General features: G+C 43.5%; 1 protein-coding gene across 1 annotated transcript in view; it reads right to left on the bottom strand.

Annotated features, from left to right (window-relative positions):
* LOC144503759 (inositol polyphosphate 1-phosphatase-like) overlaps nucleotides 1–16,359 on the bottom strand; it is a 239,691-nt gene that overhangs the window by 39,987 nt on the left and 183,345 nt on the right. The window contains exon 3 of the mRNA XM_078228593.1: nucleotides 12,331–12,720. The gene's annotated coding sequence lies outside the window, so the exon portion shown is untranslated. The remainder of the gene's footprint in view (nucleotides 1–12,330; nucleotides 12,721–16,359) is intronic.

The raw sequence follows: 16,359 nt of genomic DNA, 5'->3' as shown, positions 1-16,359 counted from the left end.
ACCATTGTGCTACCGTGCCGCCCAGGGGTCCCTCCTGCTGACCAGATAGCCAGGAGATGTCCATGCTGCCACTTTTTGGGAAGACCCACCAAACGACAAGCCAATGAGGCAGTGGCAACGCCAGTTTCAGGTCCATCCCTAGAATCAGGCCCGGCTGTGAAAGTCTGGCCTACTGAGTGTTGACACAGTAAGAAGTCTCATAACACCAGGTTAAAGTCCAACAGGTTTATTTGGTAGCAAAAGCCACAAGCTTTCAGAGCGCTGCCCCTTCATCAGGTGAGTGGGAGTTCAGTTCACAAACAGGGCATATAAAGACACAAACTCAATTTACAAAATAATGGTTGGGATGCGAGTTTTTACAGGTAATCAAGTCTTAAAGGTACAGACAATGTGAGTGGAAAGAGCGTTAAGCACAGGTTAAAGAGATGTGTATTGTCTCCAGACAGGAGAGTTAGTGAGATTTTGCAAGCCCAGGCAAGTCGTGGGGGCTACAGATAGTGTGACATGAACCCAAGATCCCGGTTGAGGCCATCCTCATGTGTGCGGAACTTGGCTATCAGTCTCTGCTCAGCGACTCTGTGTTGTCGTGTGTCTGTGACCCTGTGCGAGAACCTCTCCGGCTACGTCGAGGGCATCCTGAAACCCATTGTACAAAGAACTCCCAGCTTTTGTCGAGACACTACGGACTTCCTACAGAAACTCAGCACACATGGAGCAGTTGAAACCAGGAGCATTCCTCATCACAATGGATGTCTCGGCGCTCTACACCAGCATCCCCCACGACGATGGCATTGCTGCAACGGCCTCAGTACTCAACGTCGACAACTGCCAGTCTCCAGATGCAATTTTACAACTCATCCACTTCATCTTGGACCACAATGTCTTCACCTTCAACAACCAGTTCTTCATCCAGACACACGGAATAGCCATGGGGACCAAATTCGCACCTCAATATGACAACATTTTCATGCACAGGTTCGAACAAGACCTCTTCACCACACAGGACCTTCAATCAATGCTATACACTAGATACATCGACGACATTTTCTTCCTTTGGATTCATAGTGAACAATCACTGAAACAATTATATGATAACATCAACAAGTTCCATCCCACCACCAGACTCACCATGGACTACTCTCCGGAATCGGTTGCATTCTTGGACACATGTATCTCCATTAAGGACGGTCACCTCAGCACTTCATTGTACTGCAAGCCCACGGATAACCTCACGATGCTCAACTTCTCCAGCTTCCACCCTAAACACGTTAAAGAAGCCATCCCCTACGGACAAGCCCTCCGTATACACAGGATCTGCTCGGATGAGGAGGATCGCAACAGACACCTCCAGACGCTGAAAGATGCCCTCATAAGAACAGGATATGGTGCTCGACTCATCGATCGACAGTTCTGACGCGCCACAGCGAAAAACCGCACCGACCTCCTCAGAAGACAAACACGGGAACACGGTGGACAGAGTACCCTACATTGACCAGTACTTCCCCGGAGCGGAGAAGCTACGACATCTTCTCCGGCGCCTTCCAAATGTCATTGATGAAAACGAACATCTCACCAAGGCCATCCCCACACCCCTACTTCTTGCCTTCAAACAACCGCACAACCTTAAACAGACCATTGTCCGCAGCAAACTACCCAGCCTTCAGGAGAACAGTGACCACGACACCACACAACCCTGCCACAGCAACCTCTGCAAGACGTGCCGGATCATCGACACAGATGCCATCATCTCATGTGAGAACACCATCCACCAGGTACACGGTACATACTCTTGCAACTCGGCCAACATTGTCTACCTGATACGCTGCAGGAAAGGATGTCCCAAGGCATGGTACATTGGGGAGACCATGCAGACGCTACGACAACGGATGAATGAACACCGCTCGACAATCACCAGGCAAGACTGTTCTCTTCCTGTTGGGGAACACTTCAGTGGTCACGGGCATTCGGCCTCTGATCTTCGGGTAAGCGTTCTCCAAGGCGGCCTTCACGACACACGACAACGCAGAGTCGCTGAGCAGAGACTGATAGCCAAGTTCCGCACACATGAGGACGGCCTCAATCGGGATCTTGGGTTCATGTCACACTATCTGTAACCCCCATGACTTGCCTGGGCTTGCAAAATCTCACTAGCTGTCCTGTCTGGAGACAATACACATCTCTTTAACCTGTGCTTAACCCTCTCTCCACTCACATTGTCTGTACCTTTAAGACCTGATTACCTGTAATTTACTTGCATTCCAACCATTATTTTGTAAATTGAGTTTGTGTCTTTATATGCCCTGTTTGTGAACAGAACTCCCGCTTACCTGACGAAGGAGCAGTGCTCCGAAAGCTAGTGGCTTTTGCTACCAAATAAACCTGTTGGACTTTAACCTGGTGTTGTTAAACTTCTTACTGTGTTTACCCCAGTCCAACGCCGGCATCTCCACATCATGACTACTGAGTGTTGCCAGTCAATCAGAGGGTGGCAGCTCTTGTGCTCAGCAGTGCCAATGAGGAGGCTGTGGATCATGGGAATATGGGTGCATGCGGGTCAGCAAGAAGAGCAGAGGGATGAATCTAAGCACTCCCCACCACCACCACCATTCCCCCCCCCCCCCCCCCCCCTGCCTCCAATGTCCAGTCTCTCCTTTTATCAAGGGCCTGCCCCCTCCTGACAAGCTGGCTGCACGGTTTTATCTGCCATACACATCACATGGTGACAAGCTGGCCTGCCGATGGGTTCCGGCGGTGGTGGGATGAGGCTCTTCAGTGGTCATTAATAGGCTACTTAAGGGCCTCCATTTGTGCCGTGGTGGGAAGTTCAACCACAGGCCTTCCCAACTCGAAGTTAATACTGGTGGATGTGAGAAGGCGGTGGGGTTAATTACATGTCCTTCCTGCCTCCAAGCTCACCACCAGAGACAGCAAAGGATTCTGCCCCCAGTTATTTATTTGCAGATGCAAAAGGCATCATGTTTGTTTCAGGTGCGAGTTCTGGACACCAAAGCAGGGGGAATTCACCAAATGAGTGGGTGCAGCATCTCCCGCTTGCTATGCTGAATGCCAAGTCTCCCATTTTACATTAGTAACTGATACATCAGCGCCAACTAAATACCAGGACTATGCTTTTAATTCTTAATTTTTGCTTCCATTTAAGATAAATATTTGTCAGAATTAAAATTACTTTGAATAAATAACCCTAACCCTAGGTCAAATCAGGAGAGATGACCCGACTGCAGAGTTCAGCCTCACAAAATGACATGAACGTTCCATGAATTAGTCTGCAAACCTTATACCAAGGACAATTAAAGGGAAAGAATTTTTAGCTTGTAATTATGGTCATTCAGAACAAAGTTTTACAATGGCCACAATGTTCATAAAACTTGCTTCTTTTCATTTTGCGCTCCTTCTGAATCAAACTACAATGTTGCACACTACAGCCCAGGTTGAATCACTTGCAACACAAACACCTTGGCATACCCAGGCCAAGAACATAATTCCCCAGAATTTGTATTTCTTCTTAAACACCTGAAGGAAAAGTAGCACTCACTGACAATTTAGATTAACATTTCAGATACAGCAAAATGCTGTTACCCAGTTCTATCCGCTGCCATAGAACACAATGAATAAAAGAAAGCCCAGCATCCAGATCACAAGATGAATGCCCCTCAATGGCCACTTCAAAATAAACTGCAACTTCATACATTCATTTTGGATAAGGCGCAGCAACTGAATGACCTGTCCTGTCTTTACAATTCGCTCAACATATGTAACACCATAACCTTCAAAGTATCCAAAAGGTATTTTCAATAATCGGTAGTCTGAGGGGCTTTGTAGCAGAACCAAAGTATTGATCTTGATGTAGTTAAAGAGGCACTGCTGTCAAGACAATGTTCTTGGCCACTTCTGTCATTTCAGAAAAAACGTAAGAACTGCGTCATTTATTTCATGTTGTCATTTGTCGTTGCAACATTTGACACATTTTGGTGTGACATAAATTATACATTGGCAGAAAAGGGAGTAATGCTTCATAACTTTTTAAAGGACAATCTCCCTTTAACACAGTGAGAGCTATGCAGAACAATGATGGCACTACTGCTACAAGTTAATCTTTAACTAACCTCAGTAATAAAATGTCGATGGTACAATGAATTTCACAGTGCTTTGCATGAATATCTATCAATCTATCCAACAGCTGTCTGCAGTAGGTGACTGCTAATCAGGCAAATGCTTTTAATCTTAGCAATAGTATTTAATAAAAGGGTGTTTTCTAAATATGTGATGTATGACATAATCTCAACCAATTACAAATACTTAATCTGTCAGTAAATATACTTGCAACCACTCTCATGTACACCAAGTAAAATGGATCCAAGGACATTCTTAAAGGGCACAATTCTTAGACTCACTTTCCAATTATTCCAGTTTCAGTGATTTGTATTGGATCTTAGTTGTTTCCTTTAAATTATTTGACTCCTTTTAAAAGTGCTGACAGTCTGTAAATGTCAACATAGAACTGTTCCAAATGGAAACAGATATTTTTTCTGATTCTCCATTATGTTGAAAATGTCAGTGTCAAACATAATTCCTAAGACCACCCACACGATCTGTGCCTCATATTTTTCATTGTTTTCATTTTTTAAACTGCTTTTACCATTTTTGGTTTTTAATATTTTCCGTCTATCCCTCACACAGCTCTGGTGATGAGAAAGATGGAGAACACATTCCTTTGGACCTTTGGACTAAAATGTCACCCCTGCAGTTCAGTCAACAGGAGGTATGTTTACAATCTGCAGGCAGACATAGTTACAATATTTCCTTAAAAGGTAGCCCACAGAGATTTGTTGTGGAATTATTCAAGCTCATAAATCAGCAAGTGGCCACCACTTCCATTTGACACTGTTTTTGGCTGCTTGAGACAAGCATCTTCATCTTTACATTAGCGCAACCTTTGAAAGGGTGTTGTCAGCAGATTAGGGTTATTTTTTATAAATGTCCTCAGTTATAGATCAGCCAGAACAACATATTTTTTACACATCAGAAATCACTTTCCTCAGTGGGTTTCACAAGAAATGTTTGATTTCTTTGAAATTAGAAGTGCCTTAATTCATATCGTGTGTCAAACAATGCAATGAAATAATTATGTGGTGAATAATTTTATCTCATCTTTGTGTTTTACCTCAAAGGTTTCTTTCACTTCTACAGCACAAAATACATGGAAAAAGTAAAATATAAACTAATGTACGACAACACAATGAAAGCAATGACATGAAATAGCAATGTTTAAAAAAGGCCAATTCTGAAAACATCAAGATACCTAACTTGTAAAGCAAGGCAGTTATAACATAGAGAATAGTCTCAAACATGAGCTTGCTATATGAGAGACAGAGGGAAAAAAAGACAGAAAATACTGAAGAATTGTCACTTTTTAGCCTGAGTCAGGTGATGGAAGGAGAAGGAAGCCAAATTCTATTAAAAGGTTTTGCACACTTGAATGGAATTCTTGGCAATGATGAAAGTTTCTAGGTCTTGTGGAAAGTTCTGATTTTACCTTGACAGACTGGCTCAGTATTCTTTTCACAGGCGCGAACTTTTCTTTTGTTCCCAGGATGTGGGTGTCGCTAGCAAGACAAGCATTTACTGTTCATCCCTAGTTGCCCTTGCCCTTTTCAGAAGCTGGTGCGAGAGTCTTCTTGAAGCTCTGCAGTCAAATGTTTGTCCAACTGAGAATCAGACTGATGCTTCCAGGATAATACATTCATTTTCTTACCTTTGTTGTCAACTTCAAAACAATCCTATACTGCAATCTAATAAACATCTATGAATCTCCATAGACGATCTAGACAGATACAAGTTAATACAAACTGGGTAATTTTGTTTTAGTACAAAACGTGAGTCTGGTTGAATGCTGAACTGTACATTGTGTCCTAGATTGGACATTCTGAGGCCATCTGGCAGATTTGTACTGCCTAACTGCTGTAGATCACCAATGCAAACAGCACAGCAGCCCCATTATATTTAATATAAAAAATATTCCAAACTGGTATCATCCGTGGGATTTTGCTTTAAGGAACAGCTCATCCATTCTGTATCTGTCCATGCAGATTTTTAAATACTTTGATTTGGAGCTTTCCTTAGGTTCTGCTGGGTTTTTTCAGCCCATTTTTTTCAAAATCTGCTAAGCTAATGCAGAAGGTCACCGAACTACAGGCACATGTTACATCCAGTGCAAATCAAATTGCCTCAATCTCTTGTGCTAATATGAAAAGCATCGGGGAGGCGATGGCCTAGTGGCATTATCGCTGCATTATTAGTCCAGAAATTCAGCTATGCTCAAATTCCACCTCAGCAGATGGTGGAGTTTCAATTCAATTTTAAAAAACTGGAATTAAGAATCTACAGATGACCGTGAAACCATTGTCGATTGTCAGTAAAACCCATCTGGTTCACTAATGTCCCTTTAGGGAAGGAAATCTGCTGTCCTTACCTGGTCTGGCCTACCAGTAACTCCAGAGCCACAGCAATGTGGTTGACTCTCAACTGCCCTCCAAGGGCAATTACGGGATGGGCAATAAATGTTGGCCAGCCAGCGACTCCCAAATCCCACAAACGATTAAAAAAAGTCATGATGGAAGCCCACCTCACAAACCTGGTCACAACCCCAAATCCAAATGAGTTTCTGCTAATTGCAGACAATTACAGGCCTTCAAAGTGGTTCTTAAAATTAAACCTTTCATTTTAGGTACAAGGATACTATCTGGTATGCTTAACAATCTTTTGGTTTTAAAAAAATACTATGATACTGACTACTGTACATCAATATGACTAGTAAATGATTCTGTACAGTCCTTTAAAAATCATTTTCAGTTAATAGAAAATTGGGTGGTTCTGATTAAAAATGATAATATTTTGTGTTAAAGCTGTTTCCAGGTGTATGAGTCAAATTGCACCGAGTAATACCACTCTTTAAATATATCAAGGATTATATTTTAAAGCAAATCAAATTTAAAATTGGATTCTGAAACATTGCCAGATTGTGTTGGTTCACTGCAGCCTTTACGTTTGATACTGAAATGAATTTGAGCAGAAACTTGTGAAAGAGAAAAACACACCTCAAATTAGCATAATTTTGAAAACAATGTGCACTTAGATTTCCAAATGCCTCAAAGTGGTAAAGTCAAGCTTTTTCCTTCACACAAATTTGCATGTCTTCTGCAGAGGCACAGCGGTAAAATCATTGTATTCCAAAGGAACTGAAGACTAGGGATAGTCTTCTTGGTTGCAGCAGTATTTAATGCTCCTGATTACGCTGTTGGAAATCAAAGTCAGGTTTCACATCTATCATCTCCAATTTTCAGAAACACGGAAAAAGATCAATGTTCTTTTTTAAGTTTTATCGCCTGTTAATTTACATTGGGGAAAGAGACTGAATTTTATTTTACAATTAGCTTAAATTTGCTGCAGTTACTTGAGTATAATTCTCACTGCAGACAACAATTTAAAACAAAACTCACTATTGCAAGCCCATTACTTTTAAAAATGGGAACAAGTTTGAATGTGAAATCATTGAGAAAGTATGCAGGAAAAAGCCACCAATTGTAATTTAATTTGTTGTAAGCTTGGATTTTCTGTGAGTTTCAATAAGGACTCTGGACTTGTCTAGAACAATTTACGTGTCCTGTTTATATTAAATAATTAAAAATAGCAACATACTATCATCAATGTGTCAACCCGCATCATTTTACTTTATGCAAACTTGTCAGGCAAATCATTTTCATATGCTGGCCAATTACACAGCAAGATTATGTCAATGTTTATTTTTAATTCACTCTCGGGATGTGGGTGAGGATCACTGGAATGGCTAGCAGATATTGCTCATCCCTTGTTACCCTTCAAAAGGTGGTGATTGATCTTCTTTATAAGCTGCTGCTGACGATAAGATGAAAGTGCTTTCACAATGCTGTTCGGTAGGAAAGTCCCATGATATTGACCCACCAATGATGAAGGTGCTTGTGGGCTGAATGTTTCTGTTGGGCATGGAAAATGTGATTCGGGTTATTTCCCTGAGTTTGGAAACCCAAGCCCATCACCGCTGCCCATACCCACCATATTTTCATCTCCTGGAGATGTGAGCAGGCAGCATTCGGGTTTTCCAAATCCTGAGGCAGTGTTGGAGGAGTGTGGCTGCCAAGGTGAGCTGGTTAGAAAACCTGCTTTCGTTCATTGAGACATCGACCCAGCTCTTGAACATCGTTCCTACACCCAACTTACTCACTCCCATCTCTCCTCATACTCCCATCCCCCCTCCTTGACACCTTATATTTCCCTTACTCCCCATGCCCCCTCCATCCACCCCCATACACCGCAGGCCCCCTAATACTCTCCATGCCCATTCGTTTCCAATGCCTTCTCATACCTGGCATGTATCTTCCATAGCCACCACCAATTTCTATAGTAGGTGGACCACATGGTATCTTTGAAATGATAAATTCTAACAATCTAATAGAGCTCTCATGTTCAAAGACACTCCATATTGAAAAGAAATCCTCATTCATAAACCCATTAAAAATATAAGTTCCCTTAAGTGGTCAATCTGTTGTAAATAAAACTTTACTACGCTGAAGATAGTTAATCCTTTAATAACTTCTTAAAACTGTAATCCAAATGTGAACACAGCCCTCATGTTGAGATAATGTTCCTGGACCCTTTGAAACTTGGCCAAACATTTATAATAGCCCTTGCAAAACGTCAACAATGGCGTCCGCTGAACCATCGGAATAACTGAAATATCAGATGGCCTTTATGTTTAAGCTCCAGGTGGTATTTCATTTCCATTTCAAAGCGGATTGCCTCTTAATTAATGGAGTGTAGCAGGTGCTTAGATTTTGTTTTGAATGTTCAGCAGCAGGGCCATTTCTATCAAAGCTAAAGATCGCTGGGCCCGCCTTTTCAAAAATTGCGTGATCCATTCATGTCGCAAAATATGACAGGTCTCCCATGGTGTGTGCTGGGGGTTTCTATTTTTATTTTTTGTACTGGGGCACCCTTTAAAAAAGATTCCCCAATCTTTTGAAACCTAAGTTGATGACGGGGCAGGCTCAACAGCGTGATATTGTGGGACCCTCCTTTTCTCTTTTTTTCAGCCCTCAGCCGAACAATGTGGAGGAGAAAGTCACTGTTGGGCCCCACAGCTTTCACGCTGTTTTTCCTGCCAGCTGCGCCACTTTGCTGAAAAATGGGTTAATTCCACCCTGAGTGAACTGTAACATACCACCACTTCTGATCTCCTCAAGTGGAAGCATGTCCTCCATGTATTTCAACTCCACCACTGTTGCCAAATTATCAGACTGCTTAACTGACACCCAATTCTAGATGAGCAGAAATTTCCTCCAATTAAATATGGAGAAGACTGAAGCCTGCTTTAAATTCCATTCCCTTGCTACTGACTCCACTACTCTCCCTGGCAAACAATCTGAGATTAAGCCGGACTGTTTCACAACCTTGGTGTTACACTAGATCCCAAGATAAGCTTTTGACTTTACATTCATGCCATCACTAAAAGCATTTTTTTCCATCTCCATAACTTGCCCGACTTCACCTCTGCCTCAGCTTATCTGCTGCTGAACTCCCATTCATGCCTTCATAATCTCTAGACTCGATTACTGCAATGCATTCTCAAACTCTATCCTCAGTAAAAACACTGCTGCTCAAGCCTTAACTTGCAGCAAGTCCCCTATTGTCCCAGTGTTCAGTGACCTACATTGGATCCCTTTCAAGCAGCGTCATGATTTTAAAATTCTTACACTTGTTTTCAATTTCCTCCATAGACCGGTCCCTTTTCATTTATGTAACCTTCTATAGCCCCACAGCCCCTTCCAGATATCTGCATTCCACTAATTCTGGCCTCCTGCATATCCCATTTTAATCAATTCACCATTGGTGGCTGAACCTTCAGCTGCCTAGCCCTCAAGCTCTGGAATATCCTCTCTAGATGCTACCAGCTCTCTACCTTGATTTCCTCCTTTAAAGACAGTCATTCAAACCACCTCTATGACCAAACTCTTGGTCATTGGACAAAATATCTCCTTATGTGGGTCCAGAGCCATACTTTGTTTAATAGTGATCCAGTAAAGCACCTTGGGACATTTCATTACAATAAAGGTTCCATGAAAACATAATTGTTGTTGTGTACCTTGTCAAACCCTTTTATAATTCTAAAAAGCTCAATCAGGTTATCCTGTAGTCTTCTCTTTTCTAGAGAAAAGAGTCCCAGCCTGTTCAGATTTTTTCCTGAATGCTAAAACCCTCAGTTCTAATATTATCTTTGACAATCCTTTCTTTGGACCTTCTCCATTACCTCTATGTTCTTTTTGTAACAGGAAGATCAGAACAGTGCACTGCACTCATTTCATTGACCTCCACTTGACTTCATAGAATCAGCCTGGCAGCTTAGGCAGCTAATTGACTGCCATGAGGCACTGGACACGATACAATACAATGAAGGAATGAAGTAGATTATAAAATGGTTTTGTTTATTGTTGCTTTCCTGCTCTGTGATGGTTTTGGATGTAGTACCAGCATTACAATTGGCTTCAGCGAACCTGAGCTAAGGAGAAGAATTTAGGCAGAATTTCATGTTTCTGATCATTGTTGTTCTGACAACCGATCATAGTCCCAAATTACTTATAGACATATTGAACTTTTAAGAAAGACGTTTTTTTTACAAAAACGGCATGCAAACAAAAACTGGCTGAGGCAGTACAGTAACCACTTGAGCAACTTGCCCAGAGAGAATGCAATTTTTCAGACAGAAACACTTCAAGACAAAGAGAAGCAATGCAAAAGCTGAACCGTAATCTCCTGTAGAGATAATGGAGGCTGATTATCATCTCAGCAGAAGCCATCTCCTGTCAGTTACATCCCAGAGCATGGACATGGCATGAGTTGAAAGAAAGCAGTTCCAGACAAAAGGTTTGTAGTTTTCCCCTTCAAAGGAAAGGGGTTAAAAACCAACTGCAATCCTGGTCTCTGTGTGCTAGTCTGGTGTTCTAGTTTTACTGTGCTAGTGTGTACTCTGAAGGTCACAGCTGAAGAACATCCACTAGACAACCCTGTGTTTGCAGTAAAAAAAAGTCTCTCTCTCTGATTGCTGGAAGCAAGTCACATATCACAAAGCCACAGTCAGAAAGGAAACAGCCTGGTTAAATTGACTCCTTTCAAAACATAAATTTATTTGGACTGGGAAAAAATATCCTTGAGGGAAACGATCTCTTTTTAATTAATCTTGTTGCAACAAACTGAGGAAGTTTAATAAAGAAGGGGAAACATTTCACCCCTCCTCACCTAGGAGCAGAACAATTTGGGAGTTATCTTGTCCAGAATCATAATAAATTTGGGGACCGATGGTAGCATAAGTCCAGTAATCTTCACGGGAGATAGACTTGGCAGGTGGCAGGAGTGGGTCCAGTTGTGATGGCCCTTTAAGTAGAATATCTCGACAGCACTCTGTCAAAGGCTAATAAATAAATGACTCACTTGAGCAGAGAACATCACTGCTCCAAGGAGTCAGCACCTACAGAGAAGAAGGGCAGTTGAGGAAATTAGCCCCATGGGATAAGGAGATGAGCAAATTACTGCGGATGCTGGAATCTGAAACCAAAAGAGAAAATGCTGGAAAATCTCAGCAGGTCTGGGATAAGGATGTTGGCGCGCTGTTGCGAAACTAAAACATGTTTCTTCTGGCTATTCTCGCACACCCAAGGAGACGAGCGCATTTAACATGTGGGTCCAATAAAATTATAATGTGAGGGTACATCCTAACCACACAGAGTGAATGGTTAGGACACAGCGGCTTTCCATCTGTTGTGAAGGCGGTTATGAAGCTCTCTGCTTCCCTGCACTGCAGCAGGGGAGGATATGCAAACTGTGCTGGGGCTAGACTCACCAAGAGGCAACCCGGCTGTGAACTGAGAATGTATTCTCCATTCCATTGTGGGGAGCCAGAAACTCCGAGAGTCCTGCTGAGCCCTCCAGGTTATGTCCTTCCTGATGCTACTTTACAGGTCTGTCTGGACCCCATCTTCCCCAAAGCCAATCCTCATAAAATGTACCCTAGGCAGAGGGGGACCTGGTGACCAGCAAAGCTCGCCTTTGGCTAAGGTCGTTTTCTGCATGCTATCAGGTCTGAATCTCCAAACACATTCTGGTATATTAGGCCAAGCAAAATCAATCAGTCAGCCCTCCTTTCCTTCTATAATTTCGGTTCTCGGCGAGTGAACGGCACCAGTTGCCCCCCACACACACATGCAGGCTACGGGATCGCATTACCTTGAGTGCTCGGTGCCGGTCCGCCCAGTACGACGCTGCTCAGATGGCTGGTGGGACAGCAGCTCAGGAGGCCATTCTCTGATTCCGGGGTGGGTGTCTGCACAGTCAGCGGCGGCATGCAAAAGACCAGCGGCTGAAATGATCCGATCTGCGGAAAGGGGAGGGAGGGAGGGAAGGAGGAGGGGGACAGAAGAAGCGATAGATCTCGCTGACAAGCACAGTCACACTCACGTCTCTAGTTTGTGATGGATGGGCACGGTCGCTTTGCAAAAACCCACAGGCTGCTGGAGAGTAAGTATCGAGAATCCAACGCAGCAAAACTGCCACCCAGAGGGTAAAGTGTGAACATCACCCTCATTCAACCACTCAATTCCGTCAAGTAATCCCCGTCTGTCAAAATAACAGTTTTTAAAATTTTAGTCACCAAAACAGAAAATGCTGGAAAATGTCAGCAAGTCTGACAACATCTGTGGAGAGAGAATAGAGCCAACGTTTCGAGTATGCATGACCCTTTGTCAGAGCAAAAACTAGGGTGGGATTTTCTGGATAAAAGCAAATGAAGCAGTCCACGTTCAAATGCAACAAGATCTGGACAATATCCAGGCTTGGGCTGACAAGTGGTAGGTAACATTTGCGCCACACAAATGCCAGGCAATGACCTTCACCAATAAGAGACACTCTAACCATCGCCCCTGTTACCATCAGTGAATTCCTCACTGTCAACATCCTTGGGGTTACCATTGACCAGAAACTCAACTGAACTCACCATATAAACACAGTGGCTACAAGAGCAGGTTAGAGGCTAGGAATACTGCGATGAGTAACTCACTTCCTGACTCCCCAAGGCACAAGTCAGGAGTGTGATGGAATACTCCCACTTGCCTGGATGGGTACAGCTCCAACAACACTCAAGAAACCTGACACCATCCAGGGCAAAGCAGTCCGTTTGATTGGCATCACATCTACAAACATTCAATCCCTCCACCACCGACGCTCAGTGGGAGCAGTGTGTACTATCTACAAGATGCACTGCAGCAATTCACCAAAGATCCTTAGACAGCACCTTCCAAACCCATGACCACTTCCAGGACAAAAGCAGCAGATAGATGGGAACATCACCACCTGCAAGTTCCCCTCCAAGCCACTCACCATCTTGACTTGGAAATATATTGTCGTTCCTTCACCGTCGCTGGGTCAAAATCCTGGAATTCTCTCCCTAATGGCATTGTGGGTCAACCCACAGCACATGGATTGCAGCGATTCAAGAAGGCAGCTCACCACCACCTTCTTGAGGGCAACTAGGGATGGGCAATAAATGCTGCCCAGCCAGCGACACCCATGTCCCACGAATGAATAAAAAAAATCACTGCGGATGCTGGAATCTTTACCAAAGGGTCATCTGGACTCGAAATGTCAGCTCTTTCCTCTCCTCACAGATGCTGCCGGATCTGCTGAGATTTTCCAGCATTATCTCATTTGGTGGGATTTTCCGGCCGCACTCACCCCAAGATTGGGGAAACACGCCTGAAGTCAATGGACCTTTGCATGGTCCATGTCCCGCGAGATACGATTCCCGTGGCAGGCAGGATCGGAAAATTCTGCCTTTCCTCAGCTCTGCCAGCAGTTTTATTAATGACTTTAAAAATATACTCAGTAAATGTGATTACAGCCACAAAAATGAAATAAAATCCTCGCACAGAAGAAAAATACTGCAGATTCTGCAATTCTGAAATAAAAACAAAAAAAAGGGTGCTGTAAATACTCAGTAAGTCAGGCAGCATCTGTGGAGAGAAACAGTGTTGGAGTTTCAGGTTGGTGACCTTGTATCAGGATAGAAGGGGTAGAAATGTAAGCATTTTCAGGCCATTTGAAAGAGGGAGATGAAGGAAGAACAAAATGGTTTGTGACAGGGTGGAATGCAGGAGAGATTAACAAATGATTTTATGATGCAACAGCCTTGGGTGACTGTGTGAAGTTTGCACATTTTCCTCGTCTCTGTGTGGGTTTCCTCTGGGAGCTCCGGTTTCTTCCCACACTCCAAAGATGTGTGGGTTAGGTTGATTGGTGCCATGCTAAATTACCCCTTATGTCCCAAGATGTGTAGGTTAGGGGGATTAGCAGGGGTTATGGGGATAGGGCCTGAATGATATTCTCTGTTGAAGAGTCAACACTGACTTGATAGGCTGAATGGCCTCCATCTGCGCTGTAGAGATTCAATGATTCTATGAACAGCCAAAGAGAGTGGTAATGGATATAGTAAACAAACAAGGGTTGTATCCAGATGAGGCATGAATAGCTACATAGCAGCTGTCTGAATACAACATGAAGTGATAAAGAACTGAGGCAGCAAAAAAAAACAAATGGAGGCAGAGGTCATGATCTCAAGTTGTTGAACTCGATGGGCGGAATTTTATGGCCTCACTCATCCTGAAACCATAAAATCCTGCTCGAGGTCAACGGACCTTTCCCTGGTCTGCCCCTCACCCACTCTGATTTCCATGGTGGACAGGCCAGTATAATTCCAGCCAATGTTGAGCCCAGAAGTCTGTAGAGAACTGAAATGAAAGATGAAGTGCTGTTTCTTGAGCTTGTCCGGAGTTTCACCGTAGCAGGCCAAGGACAAAAAGTTCAGAGTGGGAGCAAGATGGAGAATTGAAATGTCAAAGAAGCCCAGAGCCATGCTTGCAGACTGATCCGCAAAGTAGTCATCAAGTCTATGTTTGGTCTCACCAATGTAGAGGGGACCAAATCGTGAACAATGAATATAGTATACTAAATTGAAAGAACAAGTAAATGGCTGTTTCACTTGGAAGGAGCACTTGGGGCCTTGAGTAATGAGAAGGGAGGAGGTGAAAGGACAGGTGTTCCATCTCCTGCGCTTGCATGGAAAGGTGCCATTGGGAAGGGAGGCGTTTTAGGGATGAGTGAGGTGTAAACCAAGGTGTCACGGAGGCAACAGTTCTTTTGGAATGCCAAAAGGGGAGGAGAGGAGACCATGTATTTGGTGGCAGCATCACACTGGATCTGGTGAAACGGTGGAAGATAACCTGCTGAACAGGGAGGCTGATGAGATGGAAAGTAAGAACAATTTGGGAATCCTATCATGGCTCTGGGTCAGAGAGTAAGGGGTGAGAGCACAAGTGTGTGAAGTGGGTCGGACACAGTTTAGGGCCTCCTCAAACAGGCTGGATGGGAATCCTTGATTGGGGAAACAGGAAGACATATCAGAAGCACTGGTGAGGAAAACTGCATCATCAGAACTGATGCAACTGAGACGGGGAAACTTTGAGAATGGAATGGAATCCTTACAGGAAGCAGTGTGCGAGGAAGTATGGTCGAGGTAGCTGTGGGAGTTAGTGGGCTTGTACTGAATCAGATCAGCCATGATCTTATTGAATGGCGGAGCAAGCTTGAGAGGCTGAGTAACTTATTCCTGCACCTAATTCGTACGTTTGTATGTGTGTAATATTAGTGGAAAGCCTATGCCCAGAAATGAAGAGAAGTTGAGGGAGGGAAGGGCCAGAGATGGAGCAGGTGAAGATGAGAGAAAGTGTAAGTTGAAAACAAAGTCAATTAAATTTTCCAGTTCTCGGTGACAGCAGAAGATGGCATCAATTCAGTCACCAAAGTATTGGAAAAAGAGATGGGGGAGGAAGCCTGAGTAGGGTTGGAATAATTAATATTCCACATATCCCACAAAAGGGCAGGCAGAGCTAGGTACACATGCAGATACACATAGCAACATCTTCTATATGGATGAAGTGATTGGAATTGAAGGAGAATTTGTTCATAATGAGAAAAAAACCAGCCAAGTGGAGGAGGTGGTGGTGGAAGGAGACTGAATGGGCCTCCATCCGAGAAAGAAGTGAAGAGTTCTAAGGCCATCTTGGTGGAGCTGTGGGTGTAATTGGATTAGACATCCATAGTGAAGAGGAGTCAGTGCCAGAAAACTGGAAATTGTTGAAGTTACATAGGGCATTGGAAGAGTCATAGATATAGGTAGGAAGAGACTACATAAGGGGGGAAAAA

The sequence above is a fragment of the Mustelus asterias genome, chromosome 14 (assembly GCF_964213995.1).
Source record: "Mustelus asterias chromosome 14, sMusAst1.hap1.1, whole genome shotgun sequence".
Classification (NCBI taxonomy): Eukaryota; Metazoa; Chordata; class Chondrichthyes; order Carcharhiniformes; family Triakidae; genus Mustelus; species Mustelus asterias.
This window is presented reverse-complemented; position numbering and strand designations above follow the sequence as displayed.